Genomic DNA, 13,449 nt, shown 5'->3' on the forward strand with positions numbered 1-13,449 from the left:
ACTTAGTCCCCGAGGAGCAGATCCTCCCCAACGTCTTTTGCCCAGTCATTTCCGCCGATAATAGAAAGAGTATGTGTCAGGTAGCTCTGGTGCCGTTTGAGTGGGGTGGAGTGATAGGTAAACTGAGGGTTGCCGTAAGAACCTCCCAGCCGGTCGACTGCCTCCTAGGGAACGACCTGGAGAGTTCTCCCTGGAAGCACGACGAACGCAAGGCCCACCTAGAGATGATGGGGCTCCCCGAGTGGGTGTGCGCCACCACCCGATCTATGTCAGCCCGACTCACCCCCCTGGGAGAAGTCGAAGACGCTCCGACCGAAGAAGTCAGAGCAGTAACACCCGAGGGTCCTCCCGTCCCCCCATCGGAGGGGCCCGTCGCCAGCGACGAGCCCTCCCTGTCCGACACCGCCCCGGTCCCTGAGTTAGGCGATCTACCCGAGTTGGCCCAATGGCGCCACGAGGGTGGGCCCACCCGGGAGGAGTTTTGCCGGGAGCAAGCCACCTGTCCTTCTCTGGTCGGACTGCGGCACCAGGCCGAGGGCCAAGCCGCAGGCGACCAAACTGGCACGCACCGGATTTATTGGGAGAATAGCATTTTGAATAGTGAGCAGAAGTCGGTGGAGCTGGGATCCGGACGGGTGCTGGTGGTACCCCTCCGCTTCCGAGACTTCCTCCTGGGCTTAGCCCACGACGTCCCCCTTGCCGGCCACCTGGGTCAAGACAAGACCTACAGCCGTCTTGTGACCCATTTTTACTGGCCTAAGATGAGAGCAGCCGTAGAAGCCCACTGCAAGTCTTGTCCCACGTGCCAAGCTAGCGGGAAGAGTGGGGGGAAGCGCAAGGCTCCCCTCCAACCCTTCCCGGTCATCAGTACCCCCTTTGAACGAGTCGGGATCGACATCGTGGGGCCCCTGGACCCCCCCCACCTCCCAAGGTCACCGTTTCATCCTGGTCCTGGTGGATCACGCCACCCGATACCCTGAGGCGATCCCCCTACGCACCGTCACGGCCCCCGTAGTGGGCCGGGCCCTGATGGGGATCTTTTCCCGGGTAGGGTTCCCCCGCGAGGTCGTGAGCGATCGCGGCACTAATTTTATCTCGAGGTCCATGACGTCCCTGTGGCAACAATGTGGAGTGTCCTACAAATTCACTACCCCGTACCATCCCCAAGGGAACGGCCTAGTAGAGAGGTTTAACCGGACTCTGAAAGGGATGATCACCGGCCTAGAAGAGCCCCTCTGGCGTAAGTGGGACGTCCTGCTCCCCTGCCTCTTGTTCGCTTACCGAGAGGTCCCCCAGAAGTCCCTAGGGTTCAGCCCGTTTGAGTTGCTCTATGGACACCCCGTCCGAGGTCCCCTCAGCTTGGTTAAGGAAGGGTGGGAGGCGGCACCCCAGACCACCCCACGAGATGTGTTCCACTATGTTCTGACCCTCCGGAACCAGACCAGGAAGTTCCGAGCACTGGCCGAGGCCAACCTAGCTTCAAGCCAAGAAGAGATGAAGCGCTGGTACGACCAGAATGCCACTCTGGTCGAGTTCCAGCCGGGCCAACAAGTATGGGTCATGGCTCCTGTGAAGCCAGGCGCCCTCGAGGACAGGTGGACCGGGCCCTACAAAGTGATTGAGTGGAAGAGTCCAGTCACATACTTGGTGGACGTCCAGTCGCCTCGGGATCCCCTCCGGGTCCTTCACGTGAACCGCCTCAAGCCTCACTTCGTGCGGACAGAACTAAGCCTCCTGCTGGCCACCGATGACGGGGCCGAAGATGAGTCCGATCCCCTCCCGGACCTCCTGTGTGTCAAGGAGCAGGATGGCTCCGTGGAGGGAGTGAATCTCTCCCCAGCTCTCACTGCCCAGCAACAAGAGGACTGCCGCCAGCTACTAGGACAATTTGCCGACCTCTTCTCCCTGATCCCCCGAGTCACCGACTGGTGTGTCCATGACGTGGACACCGGGGACAGCCCGCCGGTGAGACACCGAGCCTGCCGGGTCCCCGACCGGGTCCGGTCCTGCATTCAAGCTGAAGTCTCAAAGATGTTGACCATGGGAGTGATCGAGCCATCTGACAGTCCCTGGGCCAGCCCCGTGGTCCTGGTCCCGAAGGCAGCGGCCCCCGGTGTCGCCCCCGAGCTCCGGTTCTGTGTGGACTACCGGGGGCTCAATGACGTCACCCGAGCCGATGCCCACCCCATTCCACGAGCCGACGAGCTCATTGACCGACTCGGGGCAGCACGGTTCCTCAGCACCTTCGACCTCACCTGCGGATACTGGCAGATTGCGCTCACCGAGGGGGCCAAGGAGCGGTCTGCCTTCTCCACCCCAGATGGGCATTACCGTTTCCGCGTAATGCCCTTCGGAATGAAAAATGCCCCGGCCACCTTCCAGCGACTGGTGAATAGAGTCCTGGCCGGGCTAGAACAGTTCAGCGCGGCCTATCTGGACGACATCGCCGTTTTCAGTTCCGGATGGAGTGAGCACCTCCAGCACCTCCGGAGGGTGCTAACCGCCCTGCGCCAGGCAGGCCTGACAGTAAAAGCCAGCAAGTGCCAAATTGGGCAAGGATCAGTAGTCTACCTGGGGCACCAGGTCGGGAGTGGCCAGGTCGCCCCTCTACAACCAAAAATCGATGCCATCGTGGCCTGGGAACCCCCCACCACCCAAACGGAGGTCCGAGCCTTTCTGGGCCTCACTGGCTACTACCGCAGATTCATCAAGGGGTATGGCAGCCTTGTCGGCCCCCTCACAGAACTCACATCCAAAAAAACAGCCAAAAAAGGTTCAGTGGACAACCGCCTGCCAGGAGGCGTTCGATGCCCTAAAGAAGGCCATGTGCACGGCCCCCGTCCTCCAGGCTCCCGACTACTCCAAGGAGTTTGTGGTCCAGACCGATGCCTCCGAGCATGGCAGTGGGGCCGTCCTGTCCCAGATGAATGACCAAGGCCTGGACCAGCCCGTCGCCTTCCTCAGTCGGCGGCTGTTGCCCAGAGAACAGCGATGGAGTACCATTGAGCACGAAGCCTTTGCCGTGGTCTGGGCACTCAAGAAACTACGCCCTTACCTGTTCGGCACACATTTCAAAGTCCAAACCGATCATCGGCCCTTGCGATGGCTCATGCAGATGCGGGGAGAAAACCCCAAGCTACTGCGGTGGTCAATCTCCCTTCAGGGGATGGATTTCACCGTGGAACACCGCCCTGGGACGGACCACGCCAACGCCGATGGCCTCTCCCGGTTCTTCCGCCTCAGCGAAGAGAACCCCCCAAGATGATGGGCAGTTCTCTCCGGCTTTCAGCTGGGGGGGACGCGTGTTGGACCCGGCCTCATAACATGGCTCTACTGGTCCCCACACCACCTAACCTGGTGCCGGCAGCCCCAATCCCCCGGCCTCACCAAGCCTTTCCACCAGAACACACGCACTCGACCCGGACATCCTCGTCCATGGCCTCTCTCCTTTCGGCCACCCCGGGCCCGCGTGCCCACTTCATGCACCAAGATGGCCGCCCGGCCCCAGCGCGACCCGGGCCTAGAGGCGCCACTCCGGCTGGAGGACATCACGCTTCCAGGGGTTGAGAGAGGGAGGAGCAGTTTCTATCGCACCTCTGAACTCCCCTGGGACGATGGGTTTCGATCGGCCCTCCGGCCTCCCTGAAGGCTGGCTCCACGCCTGCTGGGTGTCTGGGACTCCTCCCGACCCGGCCCTGAAAGGATCAAAAGACAATGGCAGGAAACCCCGACAAGCGACCCCCAGGTGACAAGACCCCTGCCTGCACAGACTCCAGACATCAAAGAGGGGTCGACCTATAACAAGGGGTGCTCTGGGACTGTCCGGCAGATTCGACGCTGGAACAACGAGAGCCTGCTGACGCGGTCGCGGCTCCTGGAACTTAGAACCACCTGAGCCCTGCTGAGTGACTCGCGGCTCCCTGAAGATCGTAAGACCTCCGAACTTGTACCTGAGCCCTGCTGAGTGACTCACGGTTCCCTGAAGATCGTAAGACCTCCGAACTGTACCTGAGCCCTGCTGAGTGACTCGCGGCTCCCTGAAGATCGTAAGACCTCCGAACTTGTACCTGAGCCCTGCTGAGTGACTCGCGGCTCCCCGAAGATCGTAAGACCTCCGAACTTGTACTTGAGCCTGCTGAGTGACTCGCGGCTCCCTGAAGATCGTAAGACCTCCGAACTTGTACCTGAGCCCGCTGAGTGACTCGCGGCTTCCACAGACTCCACTGGTCCCGCCGGACCCCACGACAACCAGCCTACCCCCCAGCTCGAGGATTGTGAGCTGTGCGCCGGGTACATCCTTACCTTGAACCTTTGTGCCAAAGACTGTCCCGCTACCCCCTATCCCTTCCGAGACTCATTGAGCCCGCGCTCTCCTTGTACATATTTGCAGTGCTAACCTGTTTGATAAAGATTGGTTCCTGAACGCACGGTGTGGTGTTTCTGTGTCGTGTGGTGCCCGAAGTACGATCCTCGATACGAGACTTCTCCTCCTGAGGAGTCTCCCGCCAGTGCCCGGCTACGATACTTGAGGGTGGGTCTCAGGGTAGTCAGGACCCCCTTTCCGGGCGCCTCTGAGGTCGCCGTCTAACAGGCGCTAACCCCATGAATGAATTTACACCAGTTTTACTCAAATGAATTGATTGCTGCCCTGAAATGGATTGCTTCATTACAGGAATGAATTAATTGATGCCCTGCAATGCCCTGTTCCATTTAATTGAGTGAATTGCGAACATCTGTTTAGCTACTTGAATGAATGGTCTGCTATTTTGAATGACCTTCGTTATCCCAGAATGGATTGATTGTTACCTTGAGAAGCACTGATTTATGGACCTGAATGAATTTATTGTGGCTTTGAAGTTAACTGCATTCTTCCTGAAATGACTTGATTCACCACGACTTGAAATAGATAAAGAATCTTGTTTTATCAAACCCCTTGGTGTAGTGTCCTTCATTGTGTGCGCATTGCTGAATCCGTGTGAGTGAGTGCTGCACAACTGCTTTACACATTGCCTTCGGGTGCCTTCCTACCTCGAGCCAAGCTACCACGTCGGAATTGGTGACCCCAGTTCTAACAGTGCCCGTGTTTTTTATTATGAAATGTAAAATCCAAAGGACCACCCAACCCCTTATATTTCTTCCTCCAGATATCTATCAGACCTGAGTCCTTCATCAACACATTAGTGAAAGAATCAGTCTTTGTGGAGACTTCCCTTCCCCCTTTAGACCTATCAAGAACGGGGTTCAGGAGAATATTAAAGTCACCCCCCATAATAATAGGAAAGTTGGACTGAATCAGATGACTATAAATATTATTTAGAGGACCCTCATCATCTATATTCGGACTGTAGTAGCCTACAAGGGTACACCATTCATTTTGGATTTTAACATCACCAATGATACATTGCCCCTTTGAGTCTGTCTTAACATCACCTAGTGTTGCTTTAGCCGAGTGCTTGATAATCAAAGCCACTCCTCTAGTGTAACAAGTGTGTGGTATATGGATAGAGAATTCAATCCATCTCTGCTTGGCGCAAATAGACTCCCATTCGTCAAAGGTTAAATGAGTATCTTGAAGGATAATAATATCATACTTCGATTGGCTCAGGTATTGGAAGATTCTCCTCTGTCTTCTCAAAACCATAAGTTTATTAACATTCCACGTTAGGATTTTAATTGGTGTTAAAGAAGGGATTAAGTTTCTAACTGACCCACCATTGCAGATATTACAGATGCCACAGACAGACAGCAAATTAGTTGCTCAAGGACCACTCCATTTTTATTTACAATATCCTGTATATTGAGCCAATGAGGACTTTTTTCATTTTTTCCCTAATATGCTCCCCACCCAGTGAAAATCATAAATAACTTTCTCCAACTGTGCCCCCCACACAAGAGAACCCACCCTGAAAATACCCTGGGCTTGATGATAAACAACCTAGTAGAGCTCACCCCCCCCTCCAGAAATACTTGAGCGAAAAAGCAAAGCATCAAAATGATCCCTGAGCCTTGATTTGACCTTTAAAGACCCCTACGTACTTAGGGTCTCTAAAGTTAAACATTTTATTATTTCACATTACTTTCGGAAGAGCGGGAAACCTCAGTTGGTCTGTTGCACCTAAAGATCTTAAAGTTGGGATGAACTTCCCCAATTCCCATTGTCTATCGTGCGTGATTCTGGAAAGATCTGATTTAATCCGGAACGACCAATCTCCCTTGGTGAAGGAGCCGGCTTTAAGTGCATCGGATAGAACGCGCTCCTTCAATAGAAAGGTTTTAAAGTTAGCTAGAATTTTCCAAGGTGTTTTCCTATCTGGGGTTTTTTAAAAGGGGTCTCTGTGGATTCTCTGAATGTCGGCTTTGAGATCCAAAGAGTCAATGGCCGGGATATACACTTTTAACAGGCCCGTAAAAAAACATTGGGGGCCATATGTAGGAAGCCAAAAACCGGTCGGTAACGTCTGATTTTCGGTAAATATCCCGTTACCGACCGGTATTTAGGCATTTGCTATGTAGGGGGCATATTTCAGGATTCGGTAATTTACCGAATCGGTAAAAATACCGAATCGGTAAAATTACCGATTCGGTAAATACCGAATCCTGAAATGAGATGTAGGAAACACTCTAATGAGTGTTGTGTAGGAATTAGAATTCGGTATTTACCACCAAATATAGGTTGGTGATAAATACCGAATACATTGCAAAAAAGCAATATTTTGCTGAAATAAGAGTGCCATGTGGCAGACATACATGCCCTTAGGGCATGTATGTCCGCCACATGTGCACACATGCAGGAATCAGGGGTGCAACAGGGTGTCAATGTGACACCCTGCCACCCTTGAATGTGCTCCCCCCATTACCGAATCGGTATTTACCGATTCGGTAATGAGGCATACCTTCCCATTGATTCCTATGGGCCAACAACAAGATCTAACTCTGTCTGTGACAAGCTGGGAAAAAGCAGTGTACAGGCAGGCATCTGTTTGAAAAGTAGAAAATGTCATGTTTGTGAACCAACGATGCATGTAGAAACATAAATCACATTGTGTGTCTCTTCCAAACACAGGTCATGCTGGACACCCAGTGCCAAATGACGAGGATTCCCAGTCCCAGACTCTGGTGGACACTGAGCTCTCTGGTCTGACTCTCTCACTGTCCTCTTCGGATGACGACGACCAACCTGGCCCCTCCGGTGTGAGCCATCATGCAGCACCAGCAGCAGCAACATCTGCCCCCCCGTACCCATGCCTCCAGCATCTGGACACCGACAGTGCACCCCGCCAACACAGACAGACCAAGGACAATCAACACCCACAGCACATGGACACATGACCCCCCCGGAAGCTACAGCCAACACCACCAGCAACTCCACCCAAGGGTCTCAGTGTCACCTGTTCGTACCGCCGCTGGTCCTGCCTGTGTGGAGAGGGGTGCTGGGAGGGGTGGGAGGCACAGGGCACGTCTTGCAGAGAAGTCTGGACTGCATGATGACCCCCAACTGGCATGCATCTTAGATGCGTACCAGGATAGCACCAGAGGATTTGACCAGGTAGTGGGGATCCTCAAGGACATGCAACACGAGCAGGTCGCCCAAAATGAACGCATGGAGGCAAAGTGGGATGCCCTTACTGCGGTGCTTCGGGACATACTACAATGCCTCCCCCAGATCAATACCAACCTGTCCCCACCCCCCTGTGTGCCCACAACATCTGTCGCAACACCATCTGCCAGCACCACAGGGAGGAGGAGGACTCTGGCGGAGAGTCCCCTGCAGCACAGAGACCTGCACATGAGGTTCCCCCCTCCCCAGATGAAGAGGGGTCGTCCGAAGAAGGACGTGTGATAGGCAGATGTCCCAGCACATCCCCCAGGGCCTACAAACCTGTTCTGGACAATGTTCTTTGTGCGCAACCCGTTCACCTTGTCCAATCGCACACAACTCGCCCACATTACATAGAGGGTTCATGTTGGGCCAATGTAGCAGACGACTGTGGACTTTACTCTGGACCTTTCATCTACCAGCACTTCTAACTCCAATGTGAACTTTGGATTCCCAAACCACTGGACAGCACCCACCATCCTGTGCACTTCACTCACACATGTTTGTAAATAAACTCACCAATACACCATACTTGCCTCTGTTGTGATTCCAACTTGTCATGTTCAGGGCGAAGTCGATCTGCTACACAACACAGTGCATGCCAAATACTGCAACAATGTGACCAACGTAAGGTGAGTCATGGAGATGTGACACATGTGAGGGAGACACACCACTATGGCAACACAAAACATACTCACCATGGCCATGTTACTCATCACACACAGTGATGTTGACCTGAAACACATTGGCATGCACAGACACAACACCAAGCACAGTCAGTGGTAACAAGTCCACAGGTGAGGTAAGCAGATGTCACTCAGATGTGGGAAGACAGACAACACACATAACAAAGCGTAGCACAGGTTCATTACACATCAGCAACACGTTTATTCCACACTAGTTGCAAGGTAATTCTACGTAACAGTGGACACACGCTCACAATGTGTTGGAGAATGGAAGTCCAGGGATGTGTGGTACATCAGTTGATGGGAATTGTCAACTTCCACACTGGTGTTGGCTTCTGGGTGTTGGGGGTCAGTGTTGACCACACAACAGGCAAAGGACCCTGGGAAGGACGGACAAGATACAGTCAAAAGCACAGATGAACAGGAGAGAAATGCAATAAACATGCACAAAACATGTTGCAAAACACCTACACAAACACTAGTTAGCAGTACTACCGTATTGTGGAGTACACACCACCTAAATGGACACATCACAGCACGCATCCAGTCAATGGGCACACAGACACACTCAGACAGCAACAGAGCTGGCTCAACACATTCTAGGCTACCTCCATACATTCACATAACAACACTGGAAACTCACATTCAGGTGAAGAAGTTGTTGATGATATGGGAGCGGATGTCACCATCATCTTCATCATCACTGGCATCTTGGCCCAGGCCGGGATCCTCCACAGGCGCCGGACGTTGGTCGTCGTCATCGTCATCCTCGATGAGAGGCACCTCCTTCTGCACCGCCATGTTGTGTAGCATGCAGCAGACCAGTATTATTTTGCACACCTTTGCAGGCTCATATAGGAGGGCCCCTCGGTCTTGTTCAGGCAGCGAAAGAGGCTTTTCAGGAGGCCGAATGTCCGCTCAATCACCCTCCTGCTCCAACCATGTGCCTCATTGTAGCGCAGCTCGGCTGGTGTCACAGGGTTCCTGAGGGGTGTCAGCAACCATGGCATGTTGGGGTATCCAGAGTCACCCACACACACAAAAATGAACAAGTAGCTGAGTTTTGTAGGAGTGCGGAATACAACACTGACAAACACACACAATGAGAAACAGTCAGTACACACCGACAAGCCAGGCACGCTGAGCTGGCATCTGTGACATCAGCGTTGCAATGTGACTACTCCTCATAATGTAGGCATCGTGCGCCGAACCAGGGAACCGTGCACACACATGTGTGATCAACATGTCAGCAAGACAGACCACCAGAGCATTGATCGAATGGTAGTGCTTCCTGTTCCGGTATGCCTGCTCATGTGCCTGTGGTGGTATCAGGGCAACATGTGTCCCGTCAATGGATCCAATGACGTTTGGCATCCTCCCCAGTGAATAAAAGGCATCCTTAATTTCAGGGGAGTTCATCTTGGGTCGGGAACTTGATATACAGGTCGACGAATTGCAACATCCCCTCCAAGACCAGCAGTAGCCACAGTGTACTGGAAGGTACCGGTAGCAAAGAAGTGCAGGGCTGCCATCACCTTCACCTCTGGGGTCAGTGCTGTAGGGTATGTCCGGCCAGGTAGCAGATGTGGCGCCAACTGCTCCACCAACTCCTCAATCAGTGGCCTGGTGAAGCGGTACCGTCTGATGCTGTCGCGTTCCTGCATGGTTGCAAGGTCTGGAAACGGCCGATGGACAGCTGGTGCCCTGCAGTACAGAGATGCACAAAGGAAGATTGTCAGTACATCCACCCATGCGGCCATGACCACGATCACTATCACATGCTAGTTCATGACATTACACATTGTACTGAGGTGTGTGCTGTTGGGCATGGACACATATGTCACCTACAAGACCACCACCTCACATCTCAATTCCACATGTCCACATGAGTGCCATGTCGTGCAATGGGCTAATTATCTGGCTGTGTCACCCAACCTATGTGCTGCTGCAATGTTCAAAAAACCCACCACAGTGACAAATGAGGACTCATGTCTCCCAGGCATCACAGATCTTTGCCATGCAGAAACCCAGGCTCCCTGTATTGCCACATCAACACAGCAATGGACATGGCATAGCACGTACACACCACAAGGCAAGCGTAAGTTCCACAGGTAGTGGCCACTGTTGTTCATGCCGGCCCTAAATGTACGTCTCTTAGACACACACCCCATCAAGGTTGATGCATATACCACATGGATGTGGAGACTGTCAACTATTGTTAACATGTGATCAGACACATCTGAGACACAACATGCACACAGACTATGGGTGAACATCAGTATTGGGGCAACAGGTCTCACTGTGATGTACATGCCAAAACCCCCAGGACTCAGGGTGTATGTGACATGTCTTAAACATATCCAACCTGACACTGTAGTAGGGGTGGGCGGAATTTGCGTAATCGCGTTACGCAAATCTCCGCGAAACGGTAAAAAATCTCCGCAAACACGCAGAAATTCCGCGAACACGCGGAATTGCTTGTTCGCGATGCTTTTTTCCTGTTCACAGTTGCTGTTTGCGTGCTCGGGGAGAAATATCTCGCGAACACGCATTTTGAGAATGCGAACAAGAAAAAATTTCGCGAAGTCGCGGAAAGCAGAATTTTGGGCAATTTTGCGTTCTCCGACAAAATCCTAACTTTACTACTACTAAATGTCTTCTGTGAATACCAAAAGTAGTAAATTGAGGATTTTGTCTCAGATAAGTTCTGTGAATTGGCCCCTATGTCACTGACTAAGGGCAGTAGTGCACAGAATTTAGGCCATACAGCGCTTGCCAGGAAATCCATGAAAAAAACACATACACACTTGCACCATGGATGATCAGGGGCATGCACTGCATGCAGTATTGTGTTCGTGCATGAGGGTCCACCTTCGTGCACAGGGTGTAGCCTCAGAGACTTAATCCTCTATGTATGTATGCAACAGACAGCTGCACACATAGGATGTAGGAGTAGCTTGGTTGAATTCAATACTTATTTATTGTTACGGGTCACCTGGGGAGAACTATTTATTTGTCACATTTTGCAGTTTTCTGGAGGTGGGATACATGGCATGCCTCATGACTCATGAGAGAGGCATGGAGACACCCCCAAAATGACCATATAACACCTCCCTTGCACACAGTGATGCTATGCTGCATTTTGGCCAGCATGAATTGCTCTGTAGCTTTACGCCAATCACAGGCAGACAAAGTGGCATTGCATGTCTAATCATGTGTGACTTGGGGTTTGCATTACACATGTGCCACAATGCATGTTACATGTATGAGACACACACCTCATACATATAACCCTGTCTGTGTGAACAGACACTGAGATGGGTAATATTTCATACATTTCTAACTGTTAAAAGGTCTGTTAGGTACTTTAGTTTTGCTTACCTACAAGTAGGCCTTTCCCAGATCTGCCATTCTGGAAGTGTTTGTTGATGATGGAATGCCTAATGATGTAGGTGTCATGCGCACTGCCGGGGTATTAGGTCAGCACGTTGATGAACATCTCCCGCTGGTTGACAAATGCCTGGACATTGATGGAGTATGTGTGCTTCTGCTTCCTGTACAGATGGGATGTTGCTGCAGGGGCAATCAGTTGCACATGTGTACAGTCCATGGCACCCAGCACATGTTGGTAACAAGCAATGGCATTGAAACCTTGCTTGGTCTCTAGCTGCAGCTGTTGTTTGTTGGGTAAAGAGGAGGTACTGGGTTGTTAGGCAGATGATGGCATCTAGAACAGAGGGTGGGAAGGCCAAGAAAGATGGCTGGGAGGTTCCTGCCACAATGGCTGCTGTTATCTGGAATGACCCAGATGCCAGCATGTGGAGGACAAGCATGTGGAGGACAATCATGAGCTTAACCTGCAGAGGGATGTTGGTGGACCTGGCAGTTGTTGTCTTTAGCCTTGGTGTTATCTCGTGTAGCAGTTGGACTATGGACTCCCTCCTGAGCCGGTAGAAGGTGATGACCTATCCTCCCTGAGATCAATGCATACAATAGATGAGCTCCTTTCTCCTGCGCTGCCTACGTGGTGGGGTGAGGTGGGGTTGGGGGAGCAGTCATCTCATTCCAACTCCCAGCTGCAAAATGAGCACCTCCGTGGTGTAGTTGAGCTTTACAAACAGTATTGTTTGCCTTGTCTTCCTCTGCAACACCCATTTCCTATGCCTAGTTTACAGACGCACAGAACGTTTTATGCATTCCAGGCTCAGCGCATACCTTGCAGAAAATGCGTAACCTTTTGGAAAACCATTAAATATCACAGCATCACTTTTGCGGTGGATTTGAAGTGGGAGTGCCTCCCTTGCATATATTATTTTCTATGTGGTGCCGCTGGGTCTGGCACAGATATATTCCAATGCAGGCCTAGAAAAACGGGTGCATTTGGCCACATATGTCTATTTGTAAATATGGAGTGCAGCCTTAGCCTCCAGCACTTTAAACATTTGAATACAACCGCAGCGCAGGCCACTTGTAAATGAGGCCTTAAATGTTTAGGACTCATGGCAAAATACCTTCTTTTCAGTAGGAAGAATTCACTACTTCTTTTTATGGTGTCATGAATGCAATCAATTATCAATCATGGCCAAGATATGTTTGTGGACAATGTCAAACCATTCCAACAATCTTGTAACTGCATGAGGGGGCATTGTGTTGTTTTCCTTTAAAGGTTGTGTTGAGGTCCATGAAAACTACAACAACAAATTATCATTGAAAAAAAGAAGTGTGTTTTGAAAAGCAAATGCCTTGAATGAAAAATGGATAAGTTTTAATAGAAAGTGTGCATAAAGTGTAAACCAGTAGTAAAATTATCATCAGAAAATGATCTTCAGTTATATAGGTTTCTATCACTAATCACATCTCCTAAAGGAAAATTAACTGCAGAGCAAGGAGAGAGCATTTTGTTAGGGGAACACAAAATATGTCCTTCTGCCTTAAGTAAAGACAAAGGTCCCGATTCACAAAAGTAATCTGAGACAAAATCCTAACTTTACAACTTTCAGTATTCACAATAGCATTTAGTAGTAGTAAAGTTAGAAATCCTAACTTTACGACTTTCGGTATTCACAAAAGGCATTTAGTAGTAGTAAAAATAACAGTGGCTTATAACCAGCCCTCGAACACAGTTTCAGTAAACGTAGGCAAAAACTTGGGCTCAAAATCTCTAAC

The 13,449-nt window shown here is 51.2% G+C and overlaps 1 long non-coding RNA gene across 1 annotated transcript in view; it reads left to right on the top strand.

The window, feature by feature from the left end:
- LOC146831420 (uncharacterized) overlaps positions 1–8,126 on the top strand; it is a 29,682-nt gene extending 21,556 nt beyond the window's left edge. The window contains exon 2 of the long non-coding RNA XR_014961283.1: positions 7,064–8,126. This is a non-coding gene — a long non-coding RNA (uncharacterized LOC146831420). The remainder of the gene's footprint in view (positions 1–7,063) is intronic.
- The last annotated feature ends 5,323 nt before the right edge of the window (positions 8,127–13,449 follow it).

Source organism: Triturus cristatus, chromosome 5_1 (genome assembly GCF_964204655.1).
Source record: "Triturus cristatus chromosome 5_1, aTriCri1.1, whole genome shotgun sequence".
Lineage (NCBI taxonomy): Eukaryota > Metazoa > Chordata > Amphibia > Caudata > Salamandridae > Triturus > Triturus cristatus.